The sequence below is a fragment of the Pan paniscus genome, chromosome 1, assembly GCF_029289425.2.
Source record: "Pan paniscus chromosome 1, NHGRI_mPanPan1-v2.0_pri, whole genome shotgun sequence".
In the NCBI taxonomy this organism is placed as follows: Eukaryota; Metazoa; Chordata; class Mammalia; order Primates; family Hominidae; genus Pan; species Pan paniscus.
Window position 1 is genome coordinate 80990606 of NC_073249.2, and position 19566 is coordinate 81010171.

General features: G+C 39.5%; 1 protein-coding gene across 3 annotated transcripts in view; it reads left to right on the forward strand.

The window, feature by feature from the left end:
- Nucleotides 1-19566, forward strand: part of DPT (dermatopontin) — a 407189-nt gene that overhangs the window by 327934 nt on the left and 59689 nt on the right. The gene's annotated exons all lie outside the window — the stretch shown is intronic.

The following is a 19566-nucleotide window of genomic DNA, read 5'->3' on the forward strand; positions in this document are numbered from 1 at the left end:
CAAAGGCAATTTATAGCTTCTCTAGTACTAAATTGTTTTAATCCCTAAAATGATCCTCAAGAGGAAGACACAGGGATACTCAAAGCAAGATTGGCTTAGGGTCAGGGCTTATGTTAGGCACACATTGGTGGAGAGCTAATGGATCTTCCTTTGAAATTCTACCTTTATCTCCTTTTAAAAAGTCAATGAATTAATTTGTTATTACTCATGAAAACTTTTCTACAGATTATTTTTTCACAGAAAAATAGAATGGTGGGATCTGAGAAAGAGAAAGAAAAAAGAGAGAGTGGAAAGTTATCAAGTGCTGGAATTTTTGTAAGGCAGAGGATGAGAAAAGTGTGGGCCAGGGTAGGGCAGGTAAGTGGTGACACTAAGGAGGAATTGCCAGCTTGGGTGCACAATAAAGTTTAATGGGAAGGGTGCCCCAAAATAATTTCATTGCAGGATCTGGTCCAAGACCAGTTCTGACTCTCATCACTCTTTCTCTAGCATGCTTTCACTCTGCAGCCCTCGGCTCCCAGCCCCTTACACTGGTTTCCCTCTTGAGCATTATCTGCTCAGTGATGACCTCTGATCCATTCTGCCAATAGTTATCCCAGACTCTTTCTGTCTCTCTACAGACAGAAGGTGTGGGTGGACAAAGCAAAGCAGAGCCCTGACCTCACACCAGCTGGCTGAGCTGTCTTGGCTTGCATTTGCTGTTCCAGCATTTGTGGAGTTTGAAGTCTGCATGCTTGGAGTGCGGAGAGCTGGATCTTGCACCACAGTCTCCCTGTGGGCTCTTGAGTAAGTGCTTTTAGCAGCTAGGGAAGGTGGACACAGAAAGGGAGGGGAAGAAGAGGAGTTAAGAGTATTTGTGTAGTGTGATCTGAGGGACAGTTAATAGCCCTCTCTCCTCACAATCATAAAATAAAAGTATCTTTCCCAAGAGGCACCATCGTGTTAAAAATGCAACTATTAGAAATACACTGAGTTCAGTAAAGCGTTGCTCTCTCCTCTTGATTCTTATTTTCCCTTATCAATATAAACATCTTAGGAAGTATCATACCCGAGTCACTGATACTTTAGCATACATAATCAGAAAACATTCTTCAGTCCCAGAATTTAGATGATCACTGTAGCTACTGGATTGAGATGCTTTTAGGAAGAAATTGATGAAGGAGGATAAGAAGAAAAGGACAGCACAGAAAAGGCAGAAAGGGACGTCAAGACAATCTTCACTGACTTAGCAGGACCTCCAGGCCCACTCCAAAGCCACGCTACAAAGATCTCTTCCTCTAGTCTTCTGTGGCACATGTTATGGGGCCATTCAATCTCAGTAAGTGAGTGCATGAATGTCTGCTTAGTAAGTATTCTGTATTCTAATGTATACTAAGTATGTAGTAAGTATGCTAGAAAACTGTCTTGTTACAAATATGATTTTACCTGCGATCCCATGGAGGGGTGATCAGAGAAAAAGAAGAGTTCAGAAAGTACCTTTCATCTCACTCCAGAAACTACTAAAACCTACTAATTTTCTTCTCCAGGTATTGAACTGATACATTGTATTTCTCCCAGAAAAGATTAAAATTATATCCACAGAGGCAACCTCAAAACAGAGTTGATTGTTGTTCTGGAAGCAGGCTGATACATTTTTTAAGATTGTAGGACAAAGTCAAGTATGAAGTTTCTCCTGGTCTATTCTAAGATACAAAGTATAAATCAATTTTGGAACAATCCACTTGCCTGCAGCCACAGACAGAAAATAAGCTTTCCATGGAAAATGAAGGGAGAAGGTGCGGAGAACTTGGGTGATGCAGCAGAAGAAACAGAAAGCCTGCGAGTACGGGCAGGGGCATTCCAGAGTCACCAGAAGTGGAACGTGCAGTTCTCCCTGCTGATTGCTTATTAGTGTCCCCCAAGATTCATTCTTGCTCTGACACCTTCAGGAAATTTATAGATCAATCTTTTCTTTTTTTAATTTGATTCTGCCATAAAAGCACCGTATAGTACTATGAAGGGACAAACAGCTTCCTCCGTAATATCTTTGCAAAAAAGAGAGCTCCAAAAGAATCCTTGAGGGACCCAGGTGACCCAGTCTGTGTTCATTTCTACTCCACATTCAAGTCACATAGCTCTGGTATCCTTATGGATGACTGTTTTGCTTAGAAATAAAAATCTGTGCTCTGACATTTCTTAACTCTGAAAATAGTGACATGGTCGTTTCCCAAAACCTCTTGAGCCTGTAATCCATCAGTTGTACTTGCAGGCTTAGACTTACATAATTTGAAGGAGTTTGGGTCTTTCCCAAATATGTTACTGAAATGGAAATCCCACAAATGAGAATGGATTCTAATTCATCTCAAGTCATAATTTAGATTGGGAATTGGCACTTTTTCTGTAATGAACCACACAGTAAATATTTTAGGTTTTGCAGGCCAAATGGTCTCTGTTGCAAATACTCAACTTTGCCCTTGTACCTTGAAAGCAGTCACAGATAGTGCATAAAAAAATGGGTGTGCCTATGTTCTAAAAAGCCTTTATTTATTAAAGCAAGCAACAAGCGGGATTTTCCCAGGCCATGGTTTGCTGAGCCCTGCTCCAGATGGCTCTTTGCAACACCCACTTTCTTTTATTTTTCTGTGCTACCTATTGCCACTATCTGAGAGTTCTGAAAGTTTCTAAATTTACATAAATTGTCTATGCATTGGTATGATTTTCTCAAAATTGCAGTATAAACACGTGCTTTTCAATTTCTTTTATCATATCTTTATAGATTAAAAAATACACAATACATTCTACCTGGTTGCATTCTAATAATTTTTCTGAACACACGAGCATATTTTTATGTAGCTGTGATTTGTACATGTATTCTATTTCTCTATTTTGTGATTTATACTCAATATTTTTTGTAGAGACATTGTTATGTATTGATATATTCTGCTTACTTATTATAAAAGATTTTACAGTATTTCATTACATTTATAAACCTGGCTTGCTAAATATTCTCCTACTGTTAAATATTTGGATTTTTCCATTTTTTTTCCATGAGCTAAATAGGGCTACTGTAAAAAATCTTGGTATGAGTGACACACAAGAAGGTTAAAACCCAAAAGTAAAAGCTAACTAGCTCCAAGCTGTACTAATAATTGTGTTTGAAACATGGTAACATTACGTACTCAAAAACATAGCCAGATGATTTTTTAAATTGTAAATTCATTGGATTGCTCTATCACAACATCACATGATCTGTCAGAAGACTATCCTATGCAACTTTTACTGAGATATGGGTTCTTACTTTTTTTAATATTCTGTAGTTCCCTACAAATATTACATATTTCCTCTCAGATTTGATGATGTATCTCAATATTGCTATACAAATCAGCTGTTCTGATGGCTTAAATACTTCAATCTATGTTCAAACAATGTACTTAAGTTTCTAAATAAGATAGTTTCATTAACATTGCCAACAATCTCATAATTAATGTCCAGATACTGTCATACTCAAGCTCAATAGTTTGTTTTTCCCAATGGGAAAGAGTTGAATTTCAAGATTGGTAGCAACTTTTCCTTAGCTCAGAGCTCAGGTATTGGGCTTGGTATTTCCAGAGCCAGCAGTAGATTCTTGCCTTTTAGGCCTATGGGCCATTGAGGTATAAAGTAGCAGAGAGGGCTGGGTGGCGACACTGTAACGAACCATTCTGAGGCTTTTTATTTTTTTGGCGAGAAAGGGCTTGCTCAGCTGCCTCTCACTAAATCACCTACTTAAAATGATTGAGACAACTGAGCATGCTAATATACTGATTCATAACTTTTTTTATCTATTTGCATCTTCAGATCTTCAGGCGCCTAAGCCAGCAAGAGATACCTTTATAGAGAAAGGACATGTAGCCTAGATCTGTGCTTCTCAATTATCATTGGTAAAGAATCTTTTTTTTTTTTTAATTTTCAAAATGTCACCCACCACTACTTTCATAAAATACAATAAAAATAATTATCAAAAAATAAATAAAAATCAGACATGCAAGATACCAGCCCCCAATTTCACACTTATAACTAGAGATCATTTTAAATTTTTATTATAATTAATATAAATATATTTATTCTATATTACATACTTCTGTTGGATGTTACATTACATTAGCATTAAATAAATATAATCAGAACAAACAGCATAGGTAAAAATATTAAGACTGTCACTTTTTAAATGAAAAGGTCATGTTTTTCATTTTTTATTGAAAGCTTCTGTATACATAAATAATACAGACTTTACCTAGCCTATGGTGAACAGGTCTGAGGCCTACACTTTTAATACCACCAGTGTGGAAGGCCTGGCCAAAGCTTTAGCTCCAAAAATACCTGGTCTTTTCTCAGTCTCTTACTATCTGTGTGACTTTGTGACAATTCACTTTTTTTTTTTTTTTTGAGACGGAGTCTCGCTGTCACCCGGACTGGAGTGCAGTGGCATGATCTTGGCTCACTGCAAGCTCTGCCTCCCGGGTTCATGCCATTCTCCTGCCTCAGCCTCCCAACTAGCTGGGACTACAGGCGCCCGCCACCATGCCTGGCTAATTTTAGTATTTTTAGTAGAGACGGGTTTCACTGTGTTAGCCAGGATGGTCTCGACCTCCTGACTTTGTAATCTTCCTGCCTCGGCCTCCCAAAGTGCTGGGATTACAGGCATAAGCCACTGCACCCGGTCTTTTTTTTTTTTTCAATACTTTAAGTTCTGGGGTACATGTGCAGAATGTGCAGGTTTGTTACATAGGTTTACACGTGCCATAGTGGTTTGCTGCACCCATCAAACTGTCATCTACATTAGGTATTTCTCCTAATGCTATCCCTCCCCCAGTAGCCCCCCCAACAGGCTCTGGTGTGTGATGCCCCCATCCCCACGTCCATGTGTTCTCATTGTTCAGCTCCCACTTATGAGTGAGAACATGTGGTGTCTGGTTTTCTGTTCTTGTGTTAGTTTGCTGAGAATAATGGTTTCCAGTGTCATCCATGTCCCTGCAAAGGACAGGAACTCATCCTTTTTTTATGGCTGCATAGTATTCCATGGTGTATATGTGCCACATTTTCTATATCCGGTCTATCATTGATGGGCATTTGGGTTCCAAGTTTTGTGAACAGTGAATGCTATTGCTATTGTGAACAGTGCTGCAATAAATATATGTGTGCATATGTCTTTATAGTAGAATGATTTATAATCCTTTGGGTATATACTCAGTAAGGGGATTGCTGGGTCAAATAGTATTCTTAGTTCTAGATCCTTGAGGAATCACCACACTGTCTTCCACAATGATTGAACAGAAGCACAGACCATAAGGCAAAAATTGTTGATCTGACTACAAAAACATTAAAGATTTTTGTTCAACACAGGCACAATCGACAGTGTTAACAGATGTGTACCATACTAGGGGAAAATATTTTTAAAGTTTAAAATAAATGAGATTAATACTTAGATTATAAAAGCAATTCCTACTAACAATTAGACAAAAAAATAGGAAAATGGGTGAAGGATGTGAATAAGAAATGCAAAAAAGGAGAAATCTGAAGGACTACAATTAGATCAAGAGATTCTCAACCTCACCAATAAGAAGAGACATAAAAATCAAAGCAACAATAATATACCATTTAATACTAATTCAATTAGCAAAAGTTAAAAAGTTACACAACTTCAAGTTTTCAACAAGTTGGGGGAAACAGAAACCTACATAAATGGCTGGTAGGAGTGGGAGCTGGCACAATCTTTCCAAAAAGTAATCCGGCAGCTTTTAGTAATTAGTTTCTGTGTACCCTACAATATAGCAGTCTTTCTCCTGGGAATGTGTCTGAGAGATTTTCACACAGGCCTGTAAGACACCACATAGAAAAATGAACACAGCAGCATTATTTGTTAGAGCAATAGTTGTCCATCAGCAGATGAAATAGAATTCAGCTGTCAGATGCGATAAACTAGTGAATATACATCAGAACATAACATTGAATGAAGAGATAAACGAATATAATGAGACACTGTGTATGATGTAAACTAAAAGCTTATAGATGGCCAGGCGCGGTGGCTCACGTCTGTAATCCCAGCACTTTGGGAAGCCAAAACGGGGATCACAATATCAGGAGTTTGAGACCAGCCTGGCCAATATGGTGAAACCCTGTCTCTATTAAAAATACAAAAATTAGCTGGGCGTGGTGGTGAGTGCCTGCAGTATCAGCTACTCTGGAGACTGAGGCAGGAGAATCTCTTGAACCCGGGAGGCAGATCTTGCAGTGAGCCGAGATCGTGCAACTGCACTCCAGCCTGGGTGATAAAGCAAGACTCCGTCTCAAAAAAAAAAAGAAAGAAAGAAAGAAAGAAAAAAAAGCATATACACAAAACACTACTAGATATCTTTCACAAATACGTATGTATCAAGAGTATGAAGAGACATACATTAAACATCTTAGAGGGAATGTATACTAAGTGGTAAGGAATGGGAATAGGGAATGAGAGATGAAGGGGAAAACTAAAATAAACTAAGAAAGGGGCTTTATGGGATCAAACATAAGAGTGTGCCAGGAATTGAAATAAGAATATGAATAAATGAAATCTCTGAATCTAAAATCCAAAAAGTTAAAAAAACAAAAAGGCACACATAATATGGAACAGGTTGCTATAAGAAGGCACACTTGGTCTCTGCATAAGTTTCTCCTAAGCACATGGGAACACATGAGCCTCACAGGATATAAAGTGCAAATCAAGACCCTGTTCTTAAATTCATGAACTATGATTCTCTTTAGACTGTTCTCCTTCAATCTCTTGAAGCTCTTTTCAGTTCTACAACAGTGGTGATAATTAGCCAAGAGGGGAGGGGAGGGCATAATTCCACTTTTCCTGAGAAGCTAGTGACAAAGATTCCCCCTGGCAGAGGTATTTTAGAAACGTTGATTGTGTTCTTGTATTTTCCATGTTTCCCTCTATGTGCTGGCAGTAGCAAATGTCTTTATCGTGGCTGTCGTCCAGAGAATTCGAAGCCAGAGCTCTGCTCTGGGCATACATCCAGAAGAGTGATTTGGATTCCATGGCTGAAGAGCCCCAAAGTTTAAGGAGGGCCCAGAGGTTATGCTGACTGCCTCTTCAAGCCTTTACAAGTTGAAGAGGGAGAAAAGCTGAAAGCCCTTGGTCTTTCTCAAGGCCTTGTGTGGCCTTACTTTGATTTTTGTTCTGGGACAGGATGCCTAGATGTTTAGAAGTGTTTTAAGAGCAAGAGGTCAAGCATCACTCTTGAGGGGCCAGAGTAGAGTGGGGAGACTATACATCTGTGTTTTAGATTTTGCTCTGCCTCCAAATTGGATATGAAGATTAATTGGGTAGAATGTTCTCAACCCATTGCATTCCTTACCATTTAGTGTACATTCACTCTGAGATGATGGCTAGAATTTCATGAGCCCTGTGTTTATGAAACGACTGAAGTGTGTTCATCTTTTTAGCATAGAAGAAACACCACTCATTGACAAAGAAGCAGCTACTCACGAAGAGGGATAAAAAGCATCTGAAATTCCTTCCAATCTCACATCAAATGTCTTCCAATACACTGAAAGTCCCATTATTTTTATTGATAGTAAAAATTTTCATGTTAAGTATTTATAGTTATTATTTATAAACAAAATTTTATAGTTTTAACCAAATTGCTAAGAAGCTATTATTCCCATTTTATAAGTAAAGAATGGTCTTAGCGAGAGAGGTTACCCTCCTTGACCAAGATGACACAGCTAGGATATAGCAGAGTCAGGATGCAAGCCAGGTCTGCATGGATGCATGTGTACAGCTTTATAGCTTATTAGTGTTGCTATTAAAAGCTTTCACTAAGATAATACATATATTTTGTACAGTAACTTGGAAACTAACGCATTCTCAAAACTTCTGTATGATTATTTTTTTAATTTTTAAAATTTTTTTGTGGGTACATAGTAGGCATATATATTTATGGGGCACATGAGATACTTTGATGCAGGCATGCAATGTGTAATAATCACATTATGGAAAATTGGGTATCCATCCCCTCAGTATTATTGATTGGTTCAAACTAGGCAGATATGATCTCAAAACCAGATCCTTGAAAGAATGAAGCACAGAAAAATTTAAAAGCTTTCAAGCTTTGGATTACTCATCACCTATAGAGCAAAATAGTGCCCTGCAAATAGGAGACCCCATCAATACAAATTCCTGTCCCCTCCTGCCTAGCTTGAGGTGCACAGTAGATTGTGAGGGACAGAAGACTGGATACCAGAGGCCTTGGAATCTAGGAAAGGGGACACAAAAACCGAAGGCACTCTGAAAAGGTGATAAGAGATCTTCCATGGCAAACAGAACCTGTTTTTCCATTCTTCCCAAAGGTCAGGCCTTAACTCTGTTGACGCAAGGGCTGTTTTCTGTGTAATTTTCTAGCTAAGGCTGATGGTCCCTAAGCACAGCACAGATTTTGATTCTTTCTCATCACTTCAAAGTCTAAAGATTCTGCTGAGAAGGAGCTTATAATTTTTGCATTGTTATGGGTTAAACATATCAACTTTCATTTGATAGGCAAAATGCCCTGTGATAACACGTAACAATAATTACAGTTGCAGTAACAGCAACCATTAAGGAAATGTTTAGTATGTGTCAAATGCTGTGAAAAGTGCTTTATATATATACATCATCTAACATGATCCCCTCAACAGCCCTCAAAAGTTGATATCATTACTTCTACTTTACATAATTGAAAATAAAGGCCGGGTGCGGTGGCTCATGCCTGTAATCCTAGCAGATTGGGAGGCTGAGTTGGGCGGATTGCTTGAACCCAAGAGTTCAAGACCAGCCTGGGCAACAAGGTGAAACTGTCTCTACAAAAATATATAAAAATTAGCCAGGCTTGGTGGCACACACCTGTAGTCCCAGCTTCTCGGGAGACTGAAGTGGTAGCATTGCCTGAGCCCAGGAGCCGGAGGTTGCAGTGAGCCAAGATCATGCCACTGCACTCCAGCCTGAGTGACAGAGTAAGAACCTGTCTCAAAAAACAAAGCAAAAAACCCCCCCAAAAACAGTCAAGTAATTTCCCCTTGACCATCTATCTAATGCCTGGTGGAACTAGAGCCAATTTACTTCAGGCTCCAAATACCATATTATTGACCCTTATATTTTAACTTTGTTACTAATACCCTAAACATCTATGATCTAGGGAAACTGAGGCACAAGGTGTTGATTCATTAAGGTAACAGTTTGGAGTAGACGGGGTGGACTTGTGATTTAAAAACATAAATTTTGCTTCTTAATTGTCCATTCATTCATGTAACTAATATTTATGATGAGGAACAATTAATGCTGCATTCTATTTATTAGTAAAAATATCTGCAGTAAAGTATAACTGAACATCATAAACATGTTAATAATAAATAACAAAATAAATATTAAATGCAATCATAAATGATATTTCCTACACAACTTATTGCTTTCCTTTAAAAAGCCTTCTTCAGTTTCCTCTAAACCATCATTTTTTAATCTGAGGCCCCACAGGATTCATAGATAAAATTTGAGGAGGGGAAGGGGTGATGTACATGGAGTTGGTTTGGAAAAAACTGACCTTTTTATTTCACTAACATCTAATTGAAATTTGTTGTTTTTCAATTACAAATATTGGCAACAAACTACTGTAGTATTTAGGAATATCTCCAACTTAATCACTATGCATATTTTAAAGTATTATTTTGCAGCTGTTACAGATATCTTGAGATAGCATTGATGTTCATCTCTATTTGGAAACTATAATTGTTATTAGATATACTGCTACATATATTTATCTAATACTTTAATAAAGACATATATTCCTATAGCACAAATATTTTAATATTTGATAACTGCATTTCAATGTAATTTGTCTCTTTTGCAACCTTATGCCATTTATGTATTTGACAACAATATTGAGGAAAGTCCATGGACTTTACCATAAAAAAGTTTGAGAATTCCTGTTCTAAGTCATGTAATAGAGGTAAACTTTCTTATAAACAGGAGTTGGAGTGCAGAGAGGATAACTGTGCCTGATCTCTGCAGAGCAAGAAGGTCCTAAGCCTGAGACCACTCCTGTCCATGGACAGAAAACTCAGCAATTGGTGTCTGTCCAAATATTGACTGAGACTCAGGGCCCTGCAGTGTTGGCTGGTCATTCAGGAGTTTCGTACTGACACCTGGAGAGCTTTTAAAAATACCTATACCTTAAATGAAATTAATGAAATCAAAATCTCTGGAGGTTAGGCCTGAGCATTGGCATATTTTCAATAACTCTAGGTGACTCCAAGGTGTTGTCAGGGTGACAACTATTGGATTCAATTATAAAAGGCCTTGTAGACTGTGCTAAAAAGTTTACATTTACAAAAAATCAAGGAGGTTTAAAGTAGGGAAGTGACGATGAAATTTGTATTTTAGAAGTGTCATCCTACTCATACAGTCTGGAAGATGGAATAGAAAAGCAGAAACTACAAAGCAAGATTCAGGCAAAGAGGTTATTGCAATAATCCAGATGAGAGATGAAGATTAGCAATGGTAAACTAAAGCAGTGTCAGTGAAGATGCAGGGGTCAGGATAGATGAATATTAATTGAGAATATTAAGGCAATAAGTTGATTGCATGCAGGGTGTAAGGGAGAAGGAGGAACAATTGGTGACTGGAGGTTTCTGGCTTGACACAATGGGGAGATGTGGTAATATTCCCCAATAAATGGAATGCAGGAAGAGCAGTGGGAATGAGTGAGGAAATGATACAAATATGAGTTGAGTTGGACAGGACACCCATGTGGGCATGTCCAATAGTTCACTGGAATGATGGCTAGAAGCTGAAAAGAGAGGTGTGAGCTGGAGATAATTATTTAAGAGTCACCAAGCCCAGAGAGTAGCTGAGATCAACAAGAGAGAAGAAAGTGAAGGATGGACCCCTAATAGATAATCATATTCAAGGTACAGGCTGAGAAAGGGAAGCTGTCCTCCAAGACAGAGAAACAGCAACCTAAGATTTGAGAAGAAAAGCAGAAGGCAATGGCATCTAATGGAAAAGGGGAGAAACTTTCATAAAAAAGAGGTGATCAGGAGATCCCAAAGCTACAGAAAAGTAAACGATAATAGAGAGTTATGGATAATCTCTTTTTTGAGTAGAAGTTAGGTATCAAGCACTTCACAACTCTTTCAATGAGGAATTTGGGGGAAATAACTACAATAAAAATTCTGATTTTAATCATAAGAACTTCTATTGTTTCATATATCAAGAAGTCTATGGAGAGAAGACTCCCATGATAGTACACTAGGGCTGATTAGGATTTACTCCTGAGCTGGGCTAGGGTCACCATCCAGGAGGGTATCCAGCCACCTATAAAAATTTTAAGTTTTTCTTAACCAGTAGAAAGGAGGAAATGGATGTTGGATAGGCAACAAATAGTGTCTGCTACAAATGTTTTTCTTCAGGTATATCCTCGCAATGGTTGTGCAAGGTAGAGATTATTACCTCCTCTTTTACAGATGAGAAAACCAGGGGAAGCAGAGGTAAGAACCTGTTCAAGAAGGCACATCTCAGATGTGGAAGAAACATGATTCAACTCAAGTCTGTCTGCTTCCCAAGACTGTGGTATTTAAACAGCTTATAATGAAAATTCCTTCTATAGCTCCCCATAAAAGGGCACACAGTTCTTTCTTAACGTATTATTTCAGGCATTCATTCACCATTGATGTATTTGTGAAGGTGTTCTCTCTAAATAAACTATTGGGACCTTACTTGAATGTGACTTCATCAGTTTATGACTAATTATTTCTCCAACTTTTCAAGATTATTCAGAATTCTAATTTTACTCTGCAAGGTGTTAGTCATTTCTTATACTGCAGGATTAACCAGAGAGAGACACCCTCTTAGTAACATGTTTCAAACTGTTACTGCAGATACCTGTGAGCTGGGTGGCCAGGACTACTCCCGGAGCGTGATTCATGGTGCATCCACCTCACAGTACAGTGGCCTCTGGGACTGTGTTTTCCTAGCTTGCTAGCAAGTTTGCTGCAATACAGTCATATGTCATATTGATGACAAGATAGGCAATATTTATTACTTATTTTAGCTATAGAGCAGCTTATCAATCTACCACAGAAGAATATTAAATTGGTTTACATAAAATGGTTTTGAAACTGGTTTATCCTAAACATCTGTGATCATCCACGTTAGCAAATTCATCATTTGACTTTCTCTAGGGTCTTTCCAGGAAACCGGGACACAGTGATTGATCAACCGTGTCCAAGAAATCTTTCTTTACTTTCTCTTGTTTCCCTACATCTTATTTCTTTTCCTGACACACCTTGCCTTTTATTCATTCCTCTGAATCTCTTTTCCATAAGTAGTTTAGCTAATTTAGCCCTGGAGCCATGCTCAGTGATGAAATAGGCACAGACTTAGAGAATACTCGATTACTGATTGATTATTAACCTTCCAGCTTCTGCAACCAACGTCATCCATGCACATGTCTGTTCCACATTCCATAGGGGAATAAACAGCAAACAAAATGAATGGACACCAAATCTAGCGCAGTTTTAAGGTAGTATAATTTGTTTTAGGTTCCCAAGGCCCACACTGACCAGTGATGTGCTACTTCCTGCTCAATAACTGTCAGTCTTCCAGTCCATGAAAGACAATATGGTATATACCCAGTACCAACATACAACGAGAAGACATTGATATCAGGAGAGTTAATAATCATAATAGCTATTATGATTGATTGAGTGCTTACTCATACATTGATTGGTTACTTATACATTGATTGAGTGCTTACTATGTGCTGGTCACTGTGCTCAGCACTTTAACACTGTAACTCTTAATCGTTGACTTTGCAAAGTAGCTGCTATAAATAGCCTCTTCACAACAGAAGAAACTGAGGCTACGAGAAGTTAAGCAACTTGTCCAAGGTTACGCAGTCAGGTAATGACAACCTGATATTCCAGTCCAAGTTTTTGGTTTTCTCTTATTGTTTTTAGCTCCAGAGATGGAAATTCTTAACGGTTCTGATATGGTTTGGCTGTGTCCCCACCCAGATCTCATCTTGAATTGTAGCTCCCATAATTATCACATGTTGTGAGAGGAACCTGGTGGGAGGTAACTGAATCATGAGGGCGGGCCTTTCCCGTGCTGTTCTCATGATAGTGAGTAAGTCTCACGAGATCTGATGGTTTTATAAAGGGGAGTTTCCCTGCACACACTTTCTTGCCTGCTGTCATGTAAGACTCCATTTACTCTTCCTTTGTCTTCCATCATGATTGTGAGGCCTCCCCAGCCATGTGGAATTGTGAGTCAATTAAACCTCTTTCCTTTGTAAGTTACCCAGTCTTGGGTACATCTTTATCAGCAGCATGAGAACAGACTAATACACATTCTATCTTCCAAATGCTTAGATAAGCAACAGCAATCTCCTCTTGATTTATTCATTTAACTCACATACAAATTTCTAAATCTCACTGCTTTATGCCCAGAACTTGAGTTTTAAAAAGTAATAACATTTTACTTATTCTTTAGAGTAAGTTCTTTCTTAAGTCCCCCAATTTTTCTCCACAGAGAGATCAAAACCAGCCTTGTTTAACAAAGGTAAGAGGTTTTGGGAAGGCTTTTCGAGGGAGAGGTTGGTTCATTTCTCAAGTGGGGGCCTCCCAGGACAGTTGGGACATGAGCCCTGAGTCACCTGTGGCAGAGCACAGAAGGAAGAGGAGCTACCTAACTTGTATGTAAGAAGGCAGCTATGTTGTTGTTGTTGTTGTTATGGAGTTTCACTCTTGTCGCCCAGGCTGCAGTGCAATGTTGTGACCTCGGCTCACTGCAACCTCCACCTCCTGAGTTCAAGCAGTTCTCCTGCCTTAGCCTTCTGAGTAGCTGGGATTACAGGCACCCACCACCATGCCTGGCTACTTTTTTGTATTTTTAGTAGAGATGGGGTTTCACCATATTGACCAGGCTGGTCTTGAACTCCTGACCTCAGGTCATCCACCCACCTTGGCCTCCCAAAGTGCTGGGATTACAGGCGTGAGCCATGGCGCCCAGCTTTTTTCTTTTTAAAACACTATTTAAAGGTCAAGTGAACCTGTGGGAGCCACAGACACAAGGAGAATTTTCGCTCACTCAGAGGTTCTTCATTATGCATATCCATTGGGCGCTTGGGAGAAGAACTGGAGGCAGGGCCAGGGACCAGAAACAACATCCCTTGATAAGCAGGCCAGCTGCAGGTAAGGCATGAAACATCATCCAGAACCTCTTCCCTAAGGAAAAAAAAAAGTCACTTGTGGAAGTGCAGCTAACCCTGTTACCCCCAGGTAAAAAATGAAGACTCAGGTGGCCTGGGAATAAAACAAAAACAGACAAGCAAACAAAAACTAACCCTAGAGGAAGGGGAAAGAAATCGCCGGGGAGCAGATTATTAGATGTCTTCCACTGTTGGGAGTGGGGCAGGATCCAAGAGAAAGGCTCATCCTAACAACAGAATGTACAGGGCATGCCTAAAACCAGCCTAGTGGCACCAGGTAACAAGCAATCGCAATCTAATGAGAGAAACAGGGAAGGGGCAAGGAGAGAGCCTCTCAGATGTTCAAGTGCACAGGGAAGGCAAGAGGCATGGGTGGCATAGAGACATTGAGGAAGACTTTCAGGCAGCCAGCCCTCATCAAAGGTAATGCCAGAGGAATCTGAAGCTGGTGTTGTACTAAAGATAGCCACAGCAACAATATAAGCCAAATCCCGCCTGGGTTTCATTTGGACTTTCTACAACTGAGGGTTCATGTCAGTCCTCAATTCTTAAAAATATTGTGGCCTTTCTTCATTTGAATTCTAAACCTCTGATTGTTCTCTATGCTGCATTCTGGGTAATTTCTTGAAATGTGTCTTCCATTTTAGATATCCTTTCAGCTGGTTCTAATCTTCTGCTTAGTCTACTCAATGAGTTTTTAAGTTACAAATACACTTTTTTTTAAAATAGAAGTTCTATTTAATCTTTAAATCTGCCCTGTCATTTTATACTCTCTTCTCTTTGCTCACGTGTTTGGCACCTTTTATACCTTTAAACATATTAAATATACTCACTTTGTATACTGCATCTGATAAATCCAATGTCTGAAATCCTGTGGGTCTGATTCTCCAACCTGTTTGTTTCTGCTCTCAACCACAATGCTGTTTCTTTTATGCTTTTTCAGTGAACTCTTGTTTGATTTAATTCTGTGTGGAATAGGTCCCTGGTGATGGCGCATTCTTCTGTAAAGAATTTGTGTTTGTTTTAGCCAGATGATAGGAGGGCACCAATCTAATATCACCTAAAAATAAAATTTCAACTTGTACTTTTTTGAATTAAATAGGCAAAAGGAATTTTTATGAAAATCAGAAAATCCCCAAAAGGCTAAATTTAAGTGAAAAAACTCTCTGGGAATATGATTTTTTCTCTCTCTCTATCTATGGTTAAGTTTAAGTTAATGGTTTTCCTTGTTGACCTTCTTTGTGGTGGTGGTTATTGTTTTTGTTTTAATGAAAGGATTTTCCAAAGTATAAATGACTCTTTATCCTTTCTGACTTTGTTTACCCTCCCTAATTTGAATGGGCTCCTATAACAGGGTTAGTCACCAAGGCCACCAGAAATTAATCGATTTCTCCAGGATGGCCAGTGGTTTTGGATTCCTACTTTCACTTCATTTTCGCAAGTTGAAATCACTTATAAAAAATAAAGGAGCAAAGTGTCCTAGTAGTGTCTATTAGTTTCGTCCTGGATTTGAATCCCAGGTCTGCTATTTTAGTTACTGTGCAATCTTGGGCAATCTATTTGCTTTTCTGAACTTGTTTGGTCACTTGTAAAACACGAATAATAATATTTATCCACATATCTGGCTCTCATGAAGACTCAAGATAATGAATATAAATTGCTTAGAACAAAGAAGAAACCTTGCCTGGCACTTAATCAGAGGCAGCTGTTACAAGTTATTAGTAGACTCTCTTGGCACAAATGTCCTGAAATCTTTAAAAACAAAATTGGTCATTTTCCATACAGGCCTTCTGCCCACTCAACCCAGAGTGGTAGTAACAGAGAAGAGACCTGGTTTGGAGGCAACTGGGCTGTTATAGTATGAGTGAATGTGGTGGTCAATGGGATCTCTGTTTCCCCATCTTCTGTTGTGTTGTTTGTGTCCCAATCAGGAACGATCCAGTGGCATAAATGACATATCTCAAATGTACAGGTGAAAAAATAAATAAATTGGATGGGGAAGATGTCAACTGAGAGTTGACTTCTATTATTAAGTGCTGTTGTACAGAATCTTGAAGAGTAATGAGGAATTAGCTCAGTGGTATTTGGGCAGGTTCTCCATCTGCTAGGGTGATGGCCTTAATGATTACATCCATAGCATCCAAAGGGTAAATCTAATTCTCATGTTCCTGATCCACTTACACTAATGTAATTTCAACTTGGCCTGATAGACACCAACTGATATACAGACTGTCCTCTCTCCTTTTGGTTAATTTGGCCAGATGAAAATTAATGAGAACTTAATGTTCATTTGAAAATAATTAGGTCTATTGAATTTTACATGTGGCAAACCATCTTTATTTTTAAAGGATTTTAAGAGTTTGTCGACTGATGGTTATGTGACTACGGTCACTTTGGACTTTTTCATTTATTGTGTCCTGTATCAATCACTTAAAAGTCTTTCAAAGAAATAATATATTATGGCAGCATCATTTACTGAAGGCTCTCCTATATCTTATAGAATTTTTGTCTCTAAGACTTGGAAAGAATCCATGGTTTGTATTCCTTCTCATCTCTTGAAGGATGTTTATATCAAATTGAATTTATTTTGTTAGCAATTTTATCCCTTCCAATGTTCATTCAGCCTTCGACAAATATTATTGAACCCTACAATGAGTTCAATTGGTTGGGTTCCCTGGGAAACAGATTGCGAATTATAGACTTGCTTGCAGGTTTATTGAGAAGGGCTGGTGGGTACAACATCTGCAAGTGAGGGAAATTGGACTTGGCAGAAGAAGTTAAACTGTGCTGCAGTTTTGACAAAGGCCTCATCTGGCCCTTCAGAGAGTTCTGGACCTGGGGATAGGCTTTCAGAGTTGTCCTGAGTTGAGGCAAGGGGCCTAGGCCTTTGTACCACTGTATTGACCAGTCACTGGGTTGCAACTGAAGAAGGAACAAAACATTGGGCAAAGAACTTTCTTTCACCAAGGGCAATTCCTAGGAAGGCAATCAGCTGTGAACCATTGGCAGCTGATGCTCCCAGCAGCTGGGGGAAAGCATGCCTCCATCCTGAAGGCAGGACCCGAGAAATGCACTGCAGCCTCTCCTAGCCCAGGGATACACCATTGAGCAAAATCTAACACAGTTTTCTGTTTCATGGAGCTTACAGTCTAGTGGATAGTCACAGTGAAAAAAAAAAAAGTTGTAAAATTATATATTGGCTATGGGTGATTGGGTTGCTGAAATCTGCTCCTGTAGACTATCCCTAGGGAGCTCAATGTTTCACAGCTATCAGGTATATTTTGTAAAGCTTCTGTGAGAATGTATAAGACAGGCAGGAGACTCAGATTATTTCCATTCTACAGAGAGGAAAACTAAGGCACTGCACAGGCAGAGACTTCCCTAAGCCATATTCCAATGCAAGGGTGGAAATGATAAAAACAGTTACAGGTTGTCAAGAATCCTCTCACTCTTAGGCCTCCTGTAAACATTACCAGATGATTTTCCATGTTGACTTTCTTTGTGGAGGTGTTTTTGGTCTTCTTTGTTATTTTGTTTTTTCTTTTAATATAGTTTATTCTTTTTCGGAGGATGAATAGCTCTTTAGGGTTCTGGCTTCATTTACTCTCCTTAATTTGAGTGGGCTCCTACAGGTAATACCTATCTGAAAGGTAAAGATGAACAAACTGAGGTGCAGATGACCTTAATTGCCTATGGTCACAGCCATTAAATGACACAGTTTGGGACGAGCCTATCTGGTCTTTCCTTACCCTTTCATTACCCCATGCCCAGGCATTCTGATACATGGCCTGGAAGCTCGCATAGTGAAGTGAGGAGATAAAGTGGATTTCTGTGTTTCTCTATCTTCTATTGTGCATTCTGTGTCCCCATCAGAAACAGCATTGGCTTTCAAACAATTTGCAAGTAAATTCTCTGGATTTTAGAGAATAGTACATGGGACACAGTCAAAGATGAATTTAACCTCAGGGGAAGGCTGCTACAAAACCAGATGTCCTAGCTTACCAAATATAATGAAGTTGCACTAGGAAGTGGACAAGAGAGGGAAAAGTTTAGGAGCCCTTCTCTGGCTTAGCAGAATGAATGGTGCAAGGATCCAGCCCTCAGCTGGAAAGAAGAGCCTCTCATGGGAAGTGGGCACTGATATCTCGTGTTTGAGCATACCGCAGGGGAGATCATGAGGGAGGGGCTGTAAAGTAGTATAGAATAGGGGAAAGCATTAACTTCACAGCCAGTCAGACTGGTTATAAAGCTCAGTCTTGACATTCTGTAGGGTTTGCCTTGGGTACATCACTTCACCTCGCTGAGCCACAGCTTCCCAGTATGTAAAGCAGGGATATTCTGATCATCTTCACAGCAATATGGTGACAATTAAATAAGAATGTATGTTAAAATGCCAATAGCAGAGCAGGCACTGGGTAATTAGTAGCTCTACCTCTTAGCAAGGTATGAGCTTCCACTTTTGGTCTTCTTGCTGTAAAGAGGCTGGAACTCAGAAAATGTTCAGAAAACCAGTCTGCTTCCCTGGGGGTGAGTTGTGACCCAGGGCAGCCACAGCTGACACAAGCCAGACTTTTCCTTTATTGCTCTACAGAAAGGAACAGGGACATGGTTCTGGTTCACTGGCTGGGGACCGGCAGTTTCCACCAGGATAGCTTAGAAGAATGAGGCAGTGAGTACAGGAACTGCTAGAAGCGAGATTACCTCCCCAGTGCCATTTCCCTGGGGAGCCCTATGCCTCTCAGAAAGCTGTAACAAGCAAGAAGGTTTTGTAGAGTCCCATAGGTCCTGGGAAGGGGTGGGAGAGAAACAGCCTACTTCTCAAGGTCACTTGCAGGCTGTATGTCACCCACACCTATGAGCAGAGTGTGAAGGCAGCACCACCCTCTGAGATCACCTCCTTGTATTTTGCCTGATGAGCAGCAGGCTCTCGTGGGCAGAGATTTAGAAGAGTGGGAACTTCATATTCCGGAACAAATGGAGCCTACCTGGCACTGGGGCCTCGGCATTTATTATTCTTTGGGATCCTTTAGCTCTACTTTAATTTTCAATTAATATGGTGAACTGTTTTTCACTTGTCAGCAACCTTGACTAGGTGCCCTCTCTCTGCAGAGCACAAGCTGCATAGCACAGGGCTTGAGAGCTCTGACTTCAGTTCACATGATGAGGAATAGAAATCTGCTCCACTGCTTACTAATTGTATGACCTTTAACTCCTAGAATTTCAATCGGTAAAATGGGAATAACGTTAATACACACCAGATGCAAATGAGCGAAGGCACCGTGAGTTGCTATTCTAATTCCTTACACCTGTTCGATGTTCA